The sequence below is a fragment of the Leopardus geoffroyi genome, chromosome C2 (genome assembly GCF_018350155.1).
Source record: "Leopardus geoffroyi isolate Oge1 chromosome C2, O.geoffroyi_Oge1_pat1.0, whole genome shotgun sequence".
NCBI lineage: Eukaryota > Metazoa > Chordata > Mammalia > Carnivora > Felidae > Leopardus > Leopardus geoffroyi.
The window spans coordinates 25,810,698-25,831,289 of NC_059333.1; positions in this window are offsets into that span (position 1 = coordinate 25,810,698).

Here is a 20,592-nt window from a genome sequence, read left to right on the forward strand (position 1 = left end):
ATAGCCAATAATCAGATCAGGAGGCTGATTGATGGCACTGAATTAAGGCAAAACTCAAGGATTGACATAGGGAGTATTTTATTCAAACCATGATGAGGTCTAAAAAAATACATCTGCCCACAGCAAAGAACACACTTTGCTCATGGATGAGCTGAGACCCTGAATGCTGCATCTCTCTTCCTGGACACTGCTGGAGCTGAAAGTCTAAAATTGGACTCTCTGAAAGGACCTTCTCTGTACAAACCAATCCACCTATTTAACTACATTTTTCTAAGTAGGTCTAGAGAATATGATTTTTATTCTCAATAGACTTTGATTTTTGTTTTATTTTGTTTTACTCTCAAAAGCAAACATGTTTCTATTATCTCCAAGTTCTTTGGAGGTACCTTCTTACAACCCTCATTATTCATACCCCCTTATATGATGTGATTGATATATAAGGTTAAGGAATTCAAGTTTGATGTAAAGTCCAGGTCAATTCACAGAAAATCAATTATACCTGGGCAACTGCCATTGGCTCCATGCAGGCTAGTCAGAGTCAATGCAATTTCTTGAAATGTTTCTAAGTTTTCACCCTCAGTTTGTTTCTCTGGCTGCATTTCTCTTGTTGACCTATAAATGTGTGAGTTTCCTCTAATATCATATTACCATTTTCCTTTTTCTTACTACTGTTTCTCAAGGAAGATCTCTTCCAATCACTACATTCATAAAGGTGATCTGTATTTCACACACCTTTTCCCAGCATTTAAAAATATCTAGAGGGAAGTTTTCCATGTATAGCATGCTATTACCTCCAACTGCTAATCTCCAACATTCACCATTTTCCTTTAAAGTCCATAAAATTCAATCATCTGCTGTGTTTCCCACTTCTTTTTTTTTTTTTTTCTTTAACGTTTATTTATTTTTGGGACAGAGAGAGACAGAGCATGAACAGGGGAGGGGCAGAGAGAGAGGGAGACACAGAATCGGAAGCAGGCTCCAGGCTCTGAGCCATCAGCCCAGAGCCTGACGCGGGGCTCGAACTCACAGACCGCGAGATCGTAACCTGAACTGAAGTCGCATGCTTAACCGACTGAGCCACCCAGGTGGCCCTGTGTTTCCCACTTGTAATGTTCTCTCTATTCTCAGACACTAAGACAAGGACACTCAGAGAATATCTTTTCTCTACTGTTATCCATTCCATTCCAGGGTATAATGTTGTGGGGTTTTTTTTAATTTTTAATTCTTTTTTAACATTTATTCATTTTTGAGAGACAGAGACAGAGACAGAGTGAGAGGGGGCGGGGCAGAGAGAGGGAGACACAGCATCTGAAGCAGGCTCCAGACTCCGAGCTGTCAGCACAGAGCCCAATGCGGGGCTCAAACCCACAAACCGTGAGATCTTGACCTCAGCGGAAGTTGGATGCCCAACCAACTGAGCCACCCAGGTGTCCCAGGGTTTTTTAAATTTTTTAAATTCTTTTTCACATATTTGATGGGGCTATGGAAATATCTTCTTAATTATACTCCCTATTTTCAGTATCTCTATATTTGATTTTATTTTATATACTTCTGCTAAATTATTCCTAAAACACAGAGATGATAAAACAACCTTCCCATAGAGAAAATTTCAGTAGCTTAAAACCTCACCTACTACCATTAAAGTTCAAAGGTCCCTGTGATTGCTCCAAACCCATCTTTCTGGGTTCATCTCCATTACTTTTCTTTACTTTGATATTCTTCATTTTATGCTTGGTGCATTGTTCTACCTCGTGCTTTTGTCATCTGAAATATCCTGAACTCCACATTGGGTTAATCCAATAAAATCTACGGAAAACAATTCTATTTGATGACAGTATCGAAATAGCTCATGTCAGGGGCTACTGGTTGGCTCAGTTGGTTAAGTGTTCAACTCTTGATTTCAGCTCAAGTCATTATCTCCTGGTTCATGAACTTGAGCCCTGCATCAGGCTTCACGCTGACAGTGTAGAGCCTGCTTAGGATTCTCTCCCTCTCCTTATCTATCTGTCTCTCCCTATCTCTCTATCTCTCTCTCAAAATAAATAAAATTTACAAATATATAAATAAATAAATAGCTCATGTCATACTCAATGTAGACACCTAACATGAAGCAACAAATACCTAAGTCTTTACATCAAATTCACATTTTCAAATGTGAAAAAAGTACTCACTTTTTTCAGTGATATTATTACTCACTTTATTCAGTAATATTCCTAATATAGGAATATTAACAAACAGATGGTTATTTTACTAAAATGTAGGAGCTCTGAAAGTACCATTAAACCTGAAACATATAAAGGAAAGTAATTCAGGTTTACCTTTCCTTTAAGATTCATCTCAAATATTCTAAGTTCCATGCTCCTTTCTTAAGTTCTCTCATCCCTCTTCCCCATCAACTGTCTACTCTCATCAACTAAAATTCAACTCTACATCTAGAAACTACATATTTATTTATCAATATAATTCTAGCAATTATTATAATTTCTTAAATTATTTTAGTCATTTTCACATATATCGCATGTACATATATCCTATATACCTCTTATACTTTAAAGAAGCTTAACTTAATATATTAATGTAATTAATTTATGTAATTATATATATAGTTCTTACTGTAGTATATAATTATATAAACATATACATGTACACTGTGTATACTTATATGTTCTATATAATTATATACACATGCATATAGCTCCATCAATACCACCACCATTACCAACTTCCCACATTACTAACAGACAGAAAGAATGTAGATTAGTAAATTCCTTCCTGCAGTCCCATTGGCTGACTCTATTTTTCAAGCTTTTATTATACTGAGAAATTTTCTAATTCTGGAACAAGCAGTGAACCATGTGGAAAGACTCTCAAGGTAATATTCAGTTTTCATGCTTCATATCTTCTCTTCCACCTCAATGGAATGGGTCCACAAGGCCTCTTCATATAATTTTATAAGCTGTATGGCAAGAGGAATATTGGCAAACTATTGGCAAAGTCAAACAGTAAACAGTGGTACATAAAAAGGGTTATATATTTGACATATATAAAATTCTAAGCTTATAGAAAAGATAACAGTCCTATGTTTACTACCATCCCTTTTGTGCATATTATAGGCCTTTTAAACTTTAGGGATTATCAAGTTTACCCCTTCATTTTGTAAAAAAGTGATTGAGGTTTAAAGAGGTTAAGTAAATAGTCCAAAAATCAAGAAGCTAATTATCTATGTTCAAGATCTTTCATTCCTTTTCAATCTCCCCATTTACTCTCAGATCATAGAAAAAGTATTCTAAGAGAATGGATTCCAAAAGGATGTTCTTTTCCCAGAAATCTAACCATTTTTATTAAATTAAGCTGGGAAGTCAAAGAAAAGAGAGACATTTACTAACACTTTGTTTCTGTGAATTTAAGCAGTAGAAGATGGAAAAGTGCAATGAGATAAGGAAGAAGAAAGATATTGGGACAAATAATTTAGTTGGATAACAAAGCCCTTTTTAGCACCATATGATAGCACATGTGATAGTTCATTAGTTTTCTCAAGTATTTAGAGTCATTAAGTATTGGTACAGTTTCTTGGTCCCATTGCTACCCTTTTTTTCCTACGAATTCTGGTCATTCAAGTATAGTATTCTTTAAAAATTTAATTAACAGGGGTTTTTGGGTGGCTCAGTCAGTTAAGCATCCGACTTCAGCTCAGGTCATGATCTCATGGTTCATGGGTTTGAGCCCCGTATCAGGCTCTGTGCTGACAGCTCAGAGCCTGGAGCCTACTTTGGATTCTGTGTCTCCCTCTCTCTCTCTTCCCCTTCCCTGGCTTGTGCTCTGTCTCCCTCTTTCTCTAAAAAATAAATAAACATTAAAATTTTAAAATTAGTTAATAAATATAATTAACATAAAATAATACACAGCACATACAACAAACATTAAACTTCTAGCCTGGAATACACATTGACTTTTCATAGATGTTTTTAGCTACAAAACTCATTGTCATCATCTGTAATCATTGATCCTTTATTTAGCTTTCTAAATGGGCTTGCAAAACCTCAGGGTACCAGAATTTAGCTTCCCAATTTTTCCAGGATTCCGTTGCAGTGAATCTTGTATGCAGTCGGGAGGTCATGCTCAGTTCTGCCTGGGATGAGCCATTAACTATTACATTGCTTTTCTATTGGCTCAGCCTCTGCTCTCAGGTTGCTTGGGCTGTGAACTTTCATGTCTCAAATTCCAATAATACATTTTATAGCACATAACCCTCTAATTTCACCCCAAATCAGGGGAGCTGTATCAGTTTCATTGATAGCTGCCATTTGGTTTCTGATTTTCTTTTTTTTCCTTTTCTTTCTTTCTCTTTCTTTCTTTCTTTCTTCTTTCTCTCTTTTTTTCTTTCGTTCTTTTTTTTTTTTTTTGCCATAGTGTCAGTTTCCTCTCCTATAGTTTCTCTAATGGCTCTTGACCTACACAATCAGTCCTCCTCCATTGCCAACACTATATCTTTTCCCTGAATCACAGTCTTATTATGCTTGCAATTTCCAGAGAATACAGAAATTCCTACCTATACTGTTGAACATCAGATTCAACTATGTTTTTCTACATATAACTGCCATATGACTGCAATTAGACAGAGGTGTTTTTTGTATATAAACACATGTATGAACAAATTCCCATATTTTATTCACAGACTTGTACACACACACACATACACACACCAGCCTGGTTGTTACATTATTATCTTCCATGAAATAACATTAAAGGAAATAAAGTAAAATTTTACCGAAACTATTTTTAGCCTTTTCATTTCTAGTGCAATTGCACTTAAGTCCATCCATGCCTGTGTCTGTGAACGGGAGCCCTGCTCAAAGTAATGAGGCATCGGCTCTATTTGATATATTCCTAGGTCTTGGCTGAGAGCATTTCATCAGAGATGAACTGCACCTAATGCAATCACCAGAATTAAAGCAGTTAAGAAAATGTAGCTCCTTGCCAAGAAACTCTGCTGTATTGTGCTCTCCTTCTCTTGCCATTCCAGAAAGTATGCAACTAGTACTAATAAGTCGCTGGCTGGAGTTCCAGAGAGAGCAGCAGGAATAAAAATGCTGACCTCGGTACATTAGTCCTCACTTTACAATCCATGAAATTCTCACTGATTGATCTACAAGGCAACGTATCCATCCACTCCATTACTGCTCTTTCCAAGAGCCTTTTAGGAACTTGCAAAATCAATATAATTCTGTAAATAAAGTAAATTTCTATCAATATGACTATAAATATGATAACAGAAAAACTTGTCATATTTTAACTGATGGTAATTTAAACCAAAGGTGGGGGGCGGTAATTCTATCATGAAGATCCAATTTTACTTCAAGAAAATAATGTAATTACTATAAAAACAAGCTAGGTATTACATCAACTGAAGTTTAATTAAAGCCCTTTAAGATTCCATATATTAAGTTAAAGATGTATGAAAACATTTCCCTAACTTGGGCTTATATGTGATCAAATTCCAAATATATACAGATATGGAAGAAATCGAATAAACGGGTACTTTTCAGTGGAAAACAGAGTAAGGGACACTTCTTTTGATTCGTTGTAATTTTGGAAGTATTGTAAAGGAAAAAGATGATTCAGAATATAAATTGTTGTATATATGGGAAAATAATTTATTTTAATGACGAAGTTGTATAACAAAATGCTTTTTCATAGAAAAAGTGAAATTGAACCTGACAACACATCTTTTAATTCATGAGTAATTACTCAGACAAAATTATTTTTTCTTGGAGTTTTTATATTTAAATTCTCAGAGACAAATTGAGTTTTTACAATTTTACTCAGCAAGAGAATGTTCTTCCTGCGGATAAACATAAAAATACACACTGTATCTTTATACATGAATGTATAATGGGGGAAGATGTTCATACTCACAAGTCAGCATAATGGTAAAGAAATGGCTATCTAAATGAACCATTTCTCCTAGAAAAGCCAGCACTTCCAGGTGTATTAGAAAGGGACACACACACACACACACACACACACACACACCTATACACTATGACTGTCTTTTTTGTTTTGTTTTGTTTTGATGTGACTCATTCATCCCATTGTCATTTTTTTTAATGAAGTACATTTACGCCTTTCAAGCAAATGCGACACTTATTTCACAGGTGGATGACAACTTTACTTAGGAATGTCATTCATAGATCATTTTAGATTTACAGCCCCAGAGCCTAGAAGGTTGAAAGTAAAACTCTCTTGAAGAATAAAGAATTTTGGGTTGAGAGAGGTAATTTAAGAGAGTTTAGGAAGAAAAACCTTGACCATCAGGGTGGATTATTAGAGAAAGTCGCCTGTTGAAGTGCTGTAAGTAGGGAGACATAAGAAAAGATATTTCACACATTTAACTTGAAGTAGTTGGCTGTGTTGCAGTTCTCATCTATTCTCCTGAATTTCAATTTTAAAATGCTCATAAAAACAGCTAGTTTGAGCTGGCTTCTTTAGAGGAGGGAAATAACGAAGAAAAAGTTGGGTGGAGAGAAAACAGCTTATCCCAATGGCAGAAGGATAAGCAAAAATACTGTGAGAGAAGAAATTCAGAATTACAGGTGCTTCAACGACACAATTTCCCTGAAAACCCTAAGAAATAATGAAGAGGGTGCTGGTTTTACACCGTACCTGGGCATAGAACTTAAGCCGTTCCATTTTAGTGGATATTGGAAGAGACTTGGGTCTACTTAGGATACTCAAAACACCCGTCATTCATCTTTAGCACTGGAGATACCAAGCACCAGCCATTGCCATCTTATAAAAGCTGATAATTTGGTGTGATGCAAATGTCAAATGAGATGAATGGAGAATTTTTTTTTTCTATGCCTCATAATAAGTGGCATTTGGAGTTCAAATTAAGCACATCTAATTGAATTATCACATTGAGACAGAGTATACAATGTGCCTGTCTTAATTCTGGCTGCTATAATAAAATACCACAGATTTGGAGGCTTAAACAATAGATATTTATTTCTCATAGTTCTGGAGACTGGGAGGTTCGAGTTCAGGATGCCCAGCATGGTCTAGTTCTGGTGAAGGCTTTCTTCCTGCCTTGTAAACAACCCACTTCTTGCTGGGTTCTCACATGGCAAAGAACGAAGGAGCAAACTCTCTGATGTCTCTTTTCAAAGAGATACGAATTTCATCATGAGGACTCCACCACTGTGACTTCATCTAAACCTAATTACCTCTAAAGGTCCCACCCCTAAACACCACCACACTGGAGGCTAGGCTTCATATAAACTGGGAAGGACATAATTCAGTTAATAGCAGTGCCTCATAATAAAAACTACTTATACATTTTTATTATCCATATATGTGCAATATACATATACATAAATGAGCATATATATGTGCATATATGCAACTTCTTTATGAAGGATATCTGCTTCTCTGTAAACACTCTACACAGCTTATATTTTACACACTTTCTGCCCCAGCACATATATACACACAAACATACACACTTGCACACAAATGCAGGATAAACTACTAAGTGAAAATGTAAATTGTAACAATAATTTTTCTGGGGAAGCTCAAGGTTCAGACAAAACACTAGGAGGTGGTTTTTCTTACAGTAAGGATTAGCATACATCTAAGAAGTGATTCTCCCCATCCCCAGAATGAATATGGTATATAGAAAGTGTTTTTAAATAAGATATACACAGTGAACCTAGACATGGTACAAGTTCCTTCTGAGTCAACTCTGTAATGAGGTCCAACTGTCTTAACCTAAACACTGCAACTGCCCCCAAAACCAAAGATAATTATTCATTAAGAATAGAGATGAATCCTAATTCCAAACCAAAGTATTTTAATACTGTGCATTTCATTCTTCTTCCATGATGTTGAAGAATCCAAAGTTGATTGTATTTGTGTGAGTAAATCTAACATACAAAGGAGATAAGCATTAATGCAGAGATGATATTTTAGAAATTATTATTCATCTATTAATTCTTTCAGCAAATGCTTATTGAATTCCTACTATGTCTTGAGTACTATAGGGGGTACAAGGAAGACAAAAATGGAGGAGTTGTACCTGTTCTCAAGCACTATCTGGTCTTGTATTATTGACAGAGAACTCCCTCTAACAGAGCAGCGTGTTGCACTGTGATAGAAGTAGAATGGACTGTTGTGACATCTTAAAGAAAGAATATTGCACTTCAGATGAGATTTCCAAGAAGTCTTGCCTGATGCAAGAGATGCCTGATGCATCGTATGCAATTCATATGATGATAGCATATGAATTGGGGATGGAAGATGATGTCTGGGTAGAGTCCTAGGGTCATCTCTTTTTCCCACAAAAGCAACTCCGTTTCTATCTGTTCTGTATTTTTGAGTTTCATCTAAGACTTTGTTTGAGTTAAGCTTCATGAAAATAAAACATGTCCGATCTTATAGTAAGGAGTTTGTGAGGAGTTTAAAATAGCAGGAACTAAGAGGGCGTGTGTAAAAATGCTAGAAAATTAAATTAACAAGATTGACAAAGGCCAAATTGCAAACTTGATTAAATGAGAACCTAAGTGTAACAGGATGAAATGTAACATTCCTCTTGTATAAGGATAAAAGACTTTAATCAGAACTGGCACAATCACACCTTAATAGAAAAAAAGAGAGAGAGATTTACTTTAAGTATGGTTTCTCTTATAAAGCAAGTGTAGCTTGGGATCAAGAAAAAGCAAAATTCTTATTATTCACAATAATGGTAAAATCTATTCCAAAAAAAAAAAAAAATAAAGCAAGATCAAAGTTAGGCTAATAAAATTTTTTTAACTTAATTTTTTTCCATATGAATTTTCATCTTGGTGTGATACGTTTACATCATAACTAACTATACAAAGACTAACTCTCTCAAGATAAAAATTGAATTAATGCCACTTTCCATTCACTGTAGACTGAATTTTTGTGTCTTGCCAAATCCGTGTATGGAAATCTTAGCCCCCAACCCCAGTGATAGTTTTAGGAGTAGAAATTGTAGAAGATGATTAGGTCATGAGGATGCAGCCTCAGGATAGGGATTAGTGCTGCTATAGAAGAGACCCCATAGAGCTCCCCTGCCCCCTTTTGCCATGTAAGGACATGTAAAAAGGTGGCCATCTATGAACCAAGAAGCAGGACCTCACCAGACACCAAAGCTGTAGGTGTTTTGATCTTGGACTTCCCAGTCCCCAGAACTTTGAGAAATAAATGTCTGTTATTTTTAAGCCATCCAGTGTCAAATATTTTTGTTACAGCAGCCAAAAGGACTAAAACACCATCCTAGATACTCTATAGCTTAATCAGAGGAGAGATTCCTTAGCATTTGGCTGAGACTTGACGTGTCATGTAAGTTCCTAAGACTTAAGGTGGAATTTCCTCCTTTTGTGAGGAAGATGAAGTACATTGAGGAAAGTGATAAAAGCTCCAGCATGATGGATTTAAATGGATAGAAGGAGGAAGGAAAGGTAAAAGGAACTATTGGCCTCAGCCTGGAAATGTTTTCACTTGCATAATTCAGAAGGCTACTAAGTCTATCCTGTGTCTATCTTTGTTCTTAGTCCATATAATAACATTCTGAGAGCTTTGTGGCCATTTGGTTGCATAGTTTTTGTACAAATTGTCCAGAATAAAAGCTGATAGAAGATACGCAGAAATGAAAGAGATACATGGTGAATTATATATGTGTGTGTAAATGCATTTTCTTCTAATTATTTTTTAATTTTTACTGTTAGGTTCTTTAATCCACACAGACTTTATTTTTATGTCAGTTCTCAGATGTTTTCTGGGACACATAGCAAAAGCATCCTAAATAAAACAGAGAATTAGACTGTTCAACTTCTATATTTATACGTGTGTATATGCAGGCGTGGAAAAGAGACCAGAAATAATGAACATCAAACAGTTGGCAGTGGATACCTATAGAAGAGAGCTCTAGAAGTGAGGGCTTGCAAAGGGCTTTCATTTTTGTTTTAATTTTTTACATTGTCTACCTCTTATACAAACAAAACAAATTTATGGGTTACTTATGTATGTATTAGCTTTCTCTGGGTGATGATGAGTTTACAACGAATCCCAAATTATTAGTAAACAACAATAAATCTTTATTTCTAACTCAATTATGCTGGGTTCACTGTGGTTCTGCTCCACATTCCAGTATATAAGCTGGAAAAATACCAGCTACTCATAATATAGGCTTTTCATGGCAAAGAAAAAAAGAGCAATCAGCAAGCTACAAAATGGCCCTTACACATTTGCATTTTCTTCATAAGCCCTGCATACATGGCTTTCTTTTATACATCATTGGCTAAACAAATGACCACTAATAAAGTCAATGAGGTAAGGTTGTATACTCTATTTTTAGGTATGGTAAGGAGAACAAGTAGGAACAGTAATAGAATTATAACAAATATAACTTTTAAGAAAAAAGAAAAAGTGATCTTTTTAAAAATGATGTAAGAATAAAAGAAAGAAGAAAGGAAGAAATAAAGGAAAAATGGAAAGGAGGGAAAAAGAAGGAGATTTAGCTGCTGTGTTGGTAGTAAGTTAGAGATGGACTGGACTAGAGAAAGAGAGAGGCCAGCTACAAGGCTCTTGCTGTCATCTATATAAAAAAATAATGAGAGGGGTGCCTGGGTGGCTCAGTTGGTTAGGCGTCTGACTCTTGAATGTGGCTCAGGTCATGATCCCATGGTTCGTGGGTTCAAGGCCCACTTCCGGCTCTGTGCTGACAGTGTGGAACCTGCTTGGGATTCTCTCTCTCCTCTCTCTCTGCTCCTCCACCACTCGCTCTCTCTGTCTCTTTGTCAAAATAAATAAATAAATAAACTTAAATAATAATGATGAGAGATTGCTGGGAGGCAAATCCAGTAATGGTGCAGGACCTGTAGTGCTATAACTTTCATCATTATTAAAGAAACAGTATCTAAGAATTTTTAAAACAAAGATGATGGGAACATCAAATATTGAATATTTTAAATTTTTTTAATCTTTATTTATTTTTGAGAGATAGAGACAGAGTGCAAGTAGGGGAGGAACAGAGAGGGAGGCACAGAATCCAAAGCAGGCTCCAGGCTGTCAGCACAGAGCCCTGCACAGGGCTTGAACTCACAAACTGTGAGATCATGAACTGAGCTGAAGTTGGAGGCTTAACTGACTGAGCCACCTAGGTGCCCCAAATATTGAATATTTTAATTATAATATGGAAGTAATAGGAGAAATTGTTACTAAAGATAAATTTTCCCTATGTGAAAATTCAGCTGTTTATGTAGGGTCCATATATTAGCACTTACAATATTCTAATTTATTGTTACATTAAATAAAAGGGTTATAACTTGCAATGCATACCAAAATTGTTAGAGTCGATTTATATTGGAATGTTTCCTTTTTTAAGTTTATTTATTTATTTTGAGAGAGACAGAGAGACAGAGAGAGAGCCAAACAGGCTCCACACCATCAGCAGGGAGCCTGATGCCATGAGGTCATGACCCAAGCTGAAATCAAAAGTTGGCCACTTAACCAACTAAGCCACCCAGACACCCCTATTGGAATGTTTCTAATAATTTGTGGGACTGTCTATCTACGAAGCAAATGTTTCTACCTCACTATTTTAAGATACTGTTGTGACTGAATGTCCACGTGCCCTCAAAATTCATATATTGAAGCCCTAGCCCCCAGTGTGTTGGTATTTAGAAATGAGGTCTTTGGGAGGTAGTTAGATAAGGAAGACAGGGCCCTGGTCTGGTGCTCTTATAAGAAGAGACAGCACATAATTATTCTGTCATGTAGGTGGTATGTGTAATCCAGGAAGAGAGCCCCTACCAAAATTTAACCATGCTGGCACACTGACCTCTGACATCCAGAACTGTGAGAAAATAAATTTATGTTGTATAAGCCACTCAGTCTATGGCATTTCATTATGGTAGCTTATACTAAGACAGGTTTGTTACAAAATAAATAGGAGTGCAGATATGGCAGATCAAGAAGGTCCTTCAACGTGTTTCAATATTTGAAAGTATTCCATAAGTATGTAAATAATTGGGATAAGCAATACTGTTCTTTGACAACCAAGCTATCTCTATCTATCCCAAATAATGGAAAAACCATTTGCCAACCTGGAGTTTTTGGATAATATAGATCTTTTTATAATTTGATCTTGTGCTTCCTTCAGATAATTTGAAGAATAAATTTTTTCAAACAGATTGGTTAGTGTCTCTTACTGTGGCCACTCATTACGGCTCTTCATGCTACACTCCACTGAATGTTGAATGAAAGAATGAATAGATAACTTCATTTTGACTTGACGGTAAACTTTAAGTCCCCTAAAATCTTTGGAGGTCCTTGTCACCCCACGTCACCCTTCAGCTCTGAAACTGACTTTCTAAAATGCTTTTAAACCACACAAGTCCACCCTGTGTCCTATTTACCGTGCAGGAACACAATGTTACAATGTCCACTGCACTAGTTGGAGTTGTCCCAATCATGCACAAAGGTGAAGAGGGGATCAGTCCTATGAGCCACCCATGTTGACAGCAGTGAGCACTAGGAATAATAATAAAAACAATAACTAACATTTATTGAGCATTTCTTATGTGCCAGACACAGTATTACAAACTTTATAATAATCTAATTTAATCTTTTAAATAACCCTCCAACAAAGATACTATTGCTATTTCCACATTACAAATGAGACAACCGAAGTGAACAGAGTTTATGTGAGTATCTGGATTATCTACTACCCATCACAGACATGATCACTACCCATCGCAGACAGGATCACATGAAAAAGAAACCAAAGCCTGGGAAAAAAACACAGATTAAGACATAGATATCAATTTGCTGTTTATTCCATCTTCTTGCTACAGTAAAAATATGTGTGTAGAAAGAAACTCCTTGGCTTTCCAAAATACGTTTGGTTAAAAAGATCTCTGTCATACAGATACTTGCTCTAGTAAGATCACGAGCATGCACGTATGCACACACACACACACACACACACACACACACACACACACGAAATATACATTTTTTTGCCTTGCAACTGCCAGGCATTCATCAGCCACATTCCAGGAACATCACACCATTTCTGTATTATCAGAAACTTATCCAAATTTGATTTCCCCAAGCATAAGTGACCCATAGGGAGAGTTTGATGAATGTCCTCCCACAGAGGATTTTTAATGGATTTCTACTTCTGCCTAAGCTGCTTTATTTGAGGCTCTGTTGAAGGTAAAGCAATGCCACATGACCTGTTAGGGTCTCTTCCAAGTCTCAAGATACTAATATTCTGAAGAACTCAAAAACCTTCATCGTCTATTATTCAAATTCACAAAATTTCCTCTGATTACTGTCGCATAGCATTTTCTTTTTTAAAATATTAAATTATTCAATTCACTTCCATTTTTCTCCATCACAACACCCCAGCCCCTTCTAATACTATGCATTCTGAATATATGCTGCCAGAAGGAATAATTCCTACAAATTAATAAGGCTTGTCATAGAAAATGTCAACTTAGTATTGGAACAAGAGAGCAATAAACCAAAAGCAATTCCACAAAGTAATGATGCATGGCTAAAAAATAAAATCTGTCCTTTGTCAGGTTTTTGGTGAGTACTAATAAGAAATCTAATCTTGTTAAGATAAAAATTATTTTTTCTTAATGCTTTATGTGATAGAATTTTTATGAAAATAAACCTATCTTTTTTTCTCCTTTTATCATTAAGGAAACTCTCCTTTTTATATAAATTATTGCTATGAAATATATAGCAATTGACAGTGAAGAAAATCCAGTTAAGATATAAAATAGATTTCTTTATTAAATATATTTCAAATATCTTGTTACATATATTTCATGTGGCCAAATTTGGCACCACTTGGAAGAAGTAAACAACATAAAGCTACTAAATGGAATCCAAATTATTTAGATAAAGAATATATCCCACTAAAAATTTAAGAATCTAGAAAAATCATACAATTTCATAAATCTACAATGAATTCCATAGCATTGCCATTACTAAGGATGGAAACATTAGAGTAATTTTATAAATAAGAGTTTTAGGAATAGGGGCGCCTGGGTGACTCAGTGGGTTAAGTATCTGACTTCAGCTCAGGTCATGATCTAGCAGTGCTCCAGTTCAGGCCCCACATAGGGCTCTATGCTGACAGCTTGGAGCCTGGAGCCTGCTTCGTGTGTGTGTGTGTGTGTGTGTGTGTGTGTGTGTGTGTGTGTGAGTGTGTGTTGTCTGCCCCTTCCCTGCTAGCTCTCTCTCTCTCCCTCTCTTTCTCTGCCCCTCCCCCACTTGCACTCTGTCTCTGTCTCTCTCTCTCAAAAATAAATAAACATTAAAAAAATGAAAAAAGACCCTTGGGATTATGTATATAACATATACATAAGAGCACATATATATGACATGATATGTGGTAGTAAATTTTGACATACAAAGTGCACATATTATTGATCCTCTTATCATATACCGCATTCCCTATACCCTATCCCCTTTACAATAGCACTTAGCACCCCTAAAATTGTAAATATGCAATTAGAGTTAGTATGTTCATTGTTTATTGGCTAAATCCCACTAGAATATAACCATACAAGGTGAAATCTTCTTGAAATCACTTTTTTATTATATGAAATTTTAAATATCTGCCAAAGTAGACAGAATGGTGTAATGTACTTCCTGTGCTTATTATCTGATTTCAACAATTATCAAGTCATGGCTATTCTTTTACATTCACACCCATATATTCTACATATACCCTGGATTATCTTGAAGTAAATTTCAGACTACATATCATTTCATCTGTAAATATTTTAGCATGTATTTATATAAAATACTCTCTAAAATATGTAATTGCAATGATACTCTCACACCTAAAAAAAAAATAACAGAAATATCTTAATGTCATCAACTATATAATCAGTGTTCTAAATTCACTTATTGTGTCACTGACTTTTTTGCATATATTTGTTTCCAAATCCATATCATCACTAAAAAATGAAATATAAGAAGCTGAAACACAGGGAGTATTAGGTCATGTTTGCTACGAGGCAAAGTAGAGTAAACTTGATACAACATAAAGGAGTTACGTCTTGTGGGACGGTCTTCAGAGAAAGTAGCAAAAAATAATCAGAGAAAACTAGTTGTAGTATTGAGGATTTACTCATATGCAGGAATATACAACGGCCCCTTAGAAGATTATCACCCAGAACAAAGGCCAAGTATGAAGTGGTGGCAAAGCAAAAGTCTCACAGTATCATAAGGAAAAGCAATTGGTCTTCTTAAAACAAAGTCCTTGGCTTGTTGGTTCAGGATGGGGCTGAGCAGAGGCAAGTTGCTGACCCCTGTGCCCTTTACTGAATACAGATAGCACAGCCGAGTCACAGATTACAGGCAGTCACGAAGTTCACTATCAGGATGTTGTTCTGCTAATTCTGACCAATTTTTCAAGAAGTCTTGGCCCTACCATCATAGTAACTTACAACCTCTTTCAGACTCTGGATCATGCAGAAGGCAAGTCCTTATGCATGTTCTCAAAGCTCAAAGAGATTTTCTTTGTTAGTACATCGTAATTGCTTAATTTGTCTCTTACATCACTTATAAGTTCCTAATCCATCTTTCATTTATTTTTAACTTCCAATTTACTTTTTTACTTCCAATTTATTTGCTGAGTTCTCTAGAGCTCTTTACAGAACAGATTTTAGTAACATTCCCTATGACAGCATATGTCATGTTCTTTTACTGTCTGTATTTCTTACATATTGATGGTTAGACCTAGAAGCTTGATCAAATTCTGATTTAGTTTCTTTGGCAAGACCAGTTCATGTGTGCTGTTTTGTTCTTCTTCAGAAAGCATATGATGTCCATTTTCTCTCTTTTCATATGTTAACAGTGCTTGATGATCAGTTCCTAGATCTATTAATTCATTAGAGATCACCAAGTTACATCATTTCATCTATCATCCTTCCTTATTTTAATTTAATGGAATACTTGTATAAAGAGAAACTTCCCCTCATCAAATATTTGGTTGTACAAAGAAATAATTTATTTAGAAAGGTAGGATAATGTTTAATTCTTCCTTTTTATTTATGGGATTTATTTATATCCCATCAGTGAGCAAGGAGAAACCACAGAGTTGAGCCATAACACTACCTTCCAGAAAACAAACAAATGGTTTCCAATAACCAGCCTGATGAATTGTAAGAACCATAGAAGACATAAAAGCTTAAACACATGGCTATAAAAGAGAGCAAGAAGAGTGGAACAGGTTCACTTTACAAACCCAGAGTAAAAACTCAGATAACAATACCACCCCTTCTACTGAAGACAATGAGCACAGGGTTAAGCAGATATCTGCTAGTCTAAGAGTAGATATCTGCTACTCTAAGAGTAGCTATCTGCTACTCTGCCATAAATTTGAAAGCATGTATGCACAGCTACACGGAATATGAAGAATAGAGGAAATATGGCATCACAAATAGAAAATGACAATTTTCCACCAACTGAGTTCCAAGGCATAGAATAATGTGAGCTAACTGATAAAGAATTCAAAATGGTGGCAATGAACAAACTCAATGAGTTACAAGAAAACCCAGAAAGGCAATTCAATGAATTAAGGAATAAAATATATGAGCCAAATGTGTTCTTTTCAAGGAGATTGAAATTATAAAAAGGAACAAAACCGAAATTCTGGAGGTAAAGAATTCAAAGAAGGAGATGAAGAATGCAATAGAGAGCATCTATAATAGGTCAGATCAGGTAGAAGAAAAGTAAACTACTTGGAGGACAAGAATTTTGAAGTAACACAGAGGAGACAAAAGAACAGAGATTTTAAAAGAGCAGAGAAAGCCTTTGTGAGTTATTAGATTCTATCAAAAACACAAATATGAGAATAATCAGGGTTCCAGAAGGAGAAGAGAGAGGTAAGGGGACAGAGAGTTTATTTTAAGAAATAATAGTGAGAACTTTTCAAGCTAGGAGAAAGACTTGGACATACAAGTACACAAAGCTAATAGCTTATCCTACTTTCTTAATGTAAAAAAGAGCTTCTCCAAATTACATTATAATGAAATTGTCAAAAATCTATGATTAAAAAAAAAGAATCTTAAAGGGAGTCAGAGATAAAAAGAATATAACCTACAAAGGAACCTCCATTGTGCTATCAGTGGATTTCTCAGCAAAAACTTTACAGGCCAGGAAGGAATGGAATGATACATTCAAAGTGTTGAAAGAAAAAAGTTGCTAGCCAAGAATACTTTATCCATGAAAGTTATGAAGTCTAGGCTTTCTTAGACAAACAAAAGCTGAGGGAGCAAATTCTGAAAGGTATTCTTCAAGCCAAAATGGAAAGATGTTAGCAACATGAAAACATACAAAAATATATAACACATGCATAAAGGTGAAAAATATACATTCGGACTTAGAAAACTGTAACTCTATACTAGGATGGTACATTAACCACTCAACTATAGAATAAGGGTTAAAACCGAAGAACAGTAGAAACAACTATAGCCACTACGAATTGATAACAAATATACAACATAAAATGAGGTAAATTTGATAGGGAAAGTAAAAGGGTGGAGCCTTTCTACAGAACTGAAGATAGATGTTACCAACCTAAAATGGTCTGCTTTATCTATAAGTTGTTTTCTATAAGCCCCATAGTAACCACAAAAACCTAGAGAAAATCCACAAAAGAAAAAGAAACAGAAAATACAGTATACCACTGTGGAAAATAACCAATGTGCAAAGGTAGGCAGAAACAGAGGGAAAAAGAAATGATGGAAATACAAAATAGCCAGAAAACAATTAATAAGATGGCATTACTAAGTCCTTACATATCAATAATTACTCTAAATGTAAGTGGATCAAACTCAACAATCAAAAGACACAGAGTGGTTTGATAGGTTAAAAAACAAGACCCAATTACACGCTGCCTCTAAGAGACCCACTTGAGTCTTAAAGATGCCCATAGATTCAAAGTGCAGAGATGGAAAAAAATATTTCCATTCAAGTAGAAACCAAAATAAAGCAGGGGTAGCTATACTTATATCAGACAAAATAGACTTTAAGCCAAAAACAGTACCAAGACATAAGGAAGGTCATTACATAATGATAGAAGGATCACTTCATCAAGAAGATACAATAATCATAAATAAATATGCACTGATCATTGGATCACTTAAATATATTAAGCAAATACTAGCAGATATAAAAGGAGAAACAGGCAACAAAGGAATAGTAGTAAGGGACTTCAAGTGCCTTTCAACAACGGATAGATCATCCAGACAGAATATCAACAAAAAAATGATGGATTTGAACTACACATTAAATCAAATGGACCTAATAGACATCTATAGAATACACATTCTTCTGAAGTGCCCATGGAAGATTTTTTAAGGATAGATCGTTTAATAGGACAAAAACAAGTTTTAGTAAGTTTAAGAAGATTAAAATCATACCAAATTATCTCTTCTGACCATGACGTTATGAAACTAGAACTCAGCAACATAAGGAAATCTGGAAAATCTATAAATATGTGTAAGCTAAATAATACACTCCTGAACACACAATGGGTCAAAGAAGATATCAAAAGATAAATCAAAGAATATCTAGACACAAATGAAAATGGAAACATATCATACCAAAAACTTATGGGATGCTACAAAAGCAGTTCTGAGAGGGAAGTTTATAGCAATAAGTTCATATATTAAGAAATTAGAAAGATCACAAATAAATGATATAACTTTATAGTCCAAGGAGCAAGTAAAATAAGAACAAATTAAGCCCAAAGCTAGGAGAAAGAAAAATAATAAAGATAAGAGTAGATATAAATGAAATAGAGACCAGGAAAACAGTAGGAAAGGTCAACAAAACTGAAAGCTGCATTTTCAAAAAGATAAACAAAATTACAAAACTGTAGCCAGACTAAAAAACAAAGAGAAAAGGCTCAAATAAATAAAATCAGAAATGAAAGAGCAGAAATTATAACTCACACTACAGAAATACTTAAGATCAGAAATACATAATAGCACCTGGGTGGCTCAGTCGGTTGAGAGTCCCACTCTTGATTTTGGCTCAGGTCATGATCCTAGGGTCATGGGACTGAGCCCTGCATCAGGCTCTGTGCTGAGTGTGGAGCCTGCTTAAGATTCTCTCTCTCTCTCCCTCTGCCCTTCTCCCCTGCTCTCTCTCTCTCTCTCTCTCTGTCTCTGTCTCTGTCTCTCAAAAACAAAAATTTAAAAAAAGAAATACATAGGATCATAAGAAACTGCTATAAACAATTATATGCAAACAAATTAAATAACCTAGAAGAAATGGATAAGTTCCAAGAATCATACAACCCACCAAGACTGGACCAGAAAAAAACAGAAAATATGAACACACTAATAAAGAGTAAGGAGATGGAATCAAAAATCTTCCAACACAGGAAACCACAGGACCACATACTTTATTGGCAAATTGTACCAAACATTTAAAAAAGGATTAATACCAACCTTCTCAAAATCTTCCAGAAAATTAGAGGAAGGAACACTTCCAGAATCATTGTACAAGGCTAGTACTACCCTGATAACAAAACCAGATAAAGACACAAGAAAAAGAAAATGATAGAACAATATCCCTGATGAACACAGATGAAAAAAGTCTCAATGAAATATTAGCAAACTTAATCCAAAAACTCATTTAAATGATTATACACCATGACCAACTGGGATTTATCTCTTAGATATAGGGATGTTTCAACAAATGCAAATCAATAAATGTGACACACCACATTTATAGAATAAAAGATAAAAATCATATGACCGTCTCAATAGATGTAGTAAAAGCATTTGATAAAATGTAATATCCTTTTATGATAAAAACTCTCAAAGATTACGTATAGAAGGAATATACCTCAACATAATAAAGGCCATATATGTCAAAACCACAGCTAACATTACACTAAATGGGCAAAAATTTAAAGCCTTCCCTCTAAGATCAGGAACAAGACAAAAGTGTCTGCTCTCACCATTTTATTCAACATATTCCTAGCTAGAGCAATCAGGTAAGACGAAGAAATAAGAGGTATTTGAATTAGAAAAGAAGTAAAACTGTCATTATTTGCAGATGATATAATTTTATATATTGAAAATCCCAAAGACTCAACTAAAAATTTATTGAATATAATTTATGAATTCAGTAAAGTTTCAGGATATAAAATCAACACACAGAAATCAGCTGCATTTCTATACACAAAAATAAAACATCTGAAAAAGTAATAAAAAAAACATATCCCATTGACAATAGCATCAAAAACAATAAAATACCTTGAACTAAATTTAACCAAGGAAGTGAAAGATTAGTACAATGTAAACTACAAAACTTTTATTAACCTAAACTGAAGACCTGATACTGTAAAACTCCTAGAAGAAATCATAGGTACACCTGAAACTAACATAACACTTCAGGTTAACTAACTAGAATTTAAATAAAAACTTAAACACAAGAAATCATAGGGAAGAAGCTCCTCAACAATGGATTTGGCACTGTTTTTTTAGGTATGACACCAAAAGCACAAACAAAAAAAGAAAAAATCAC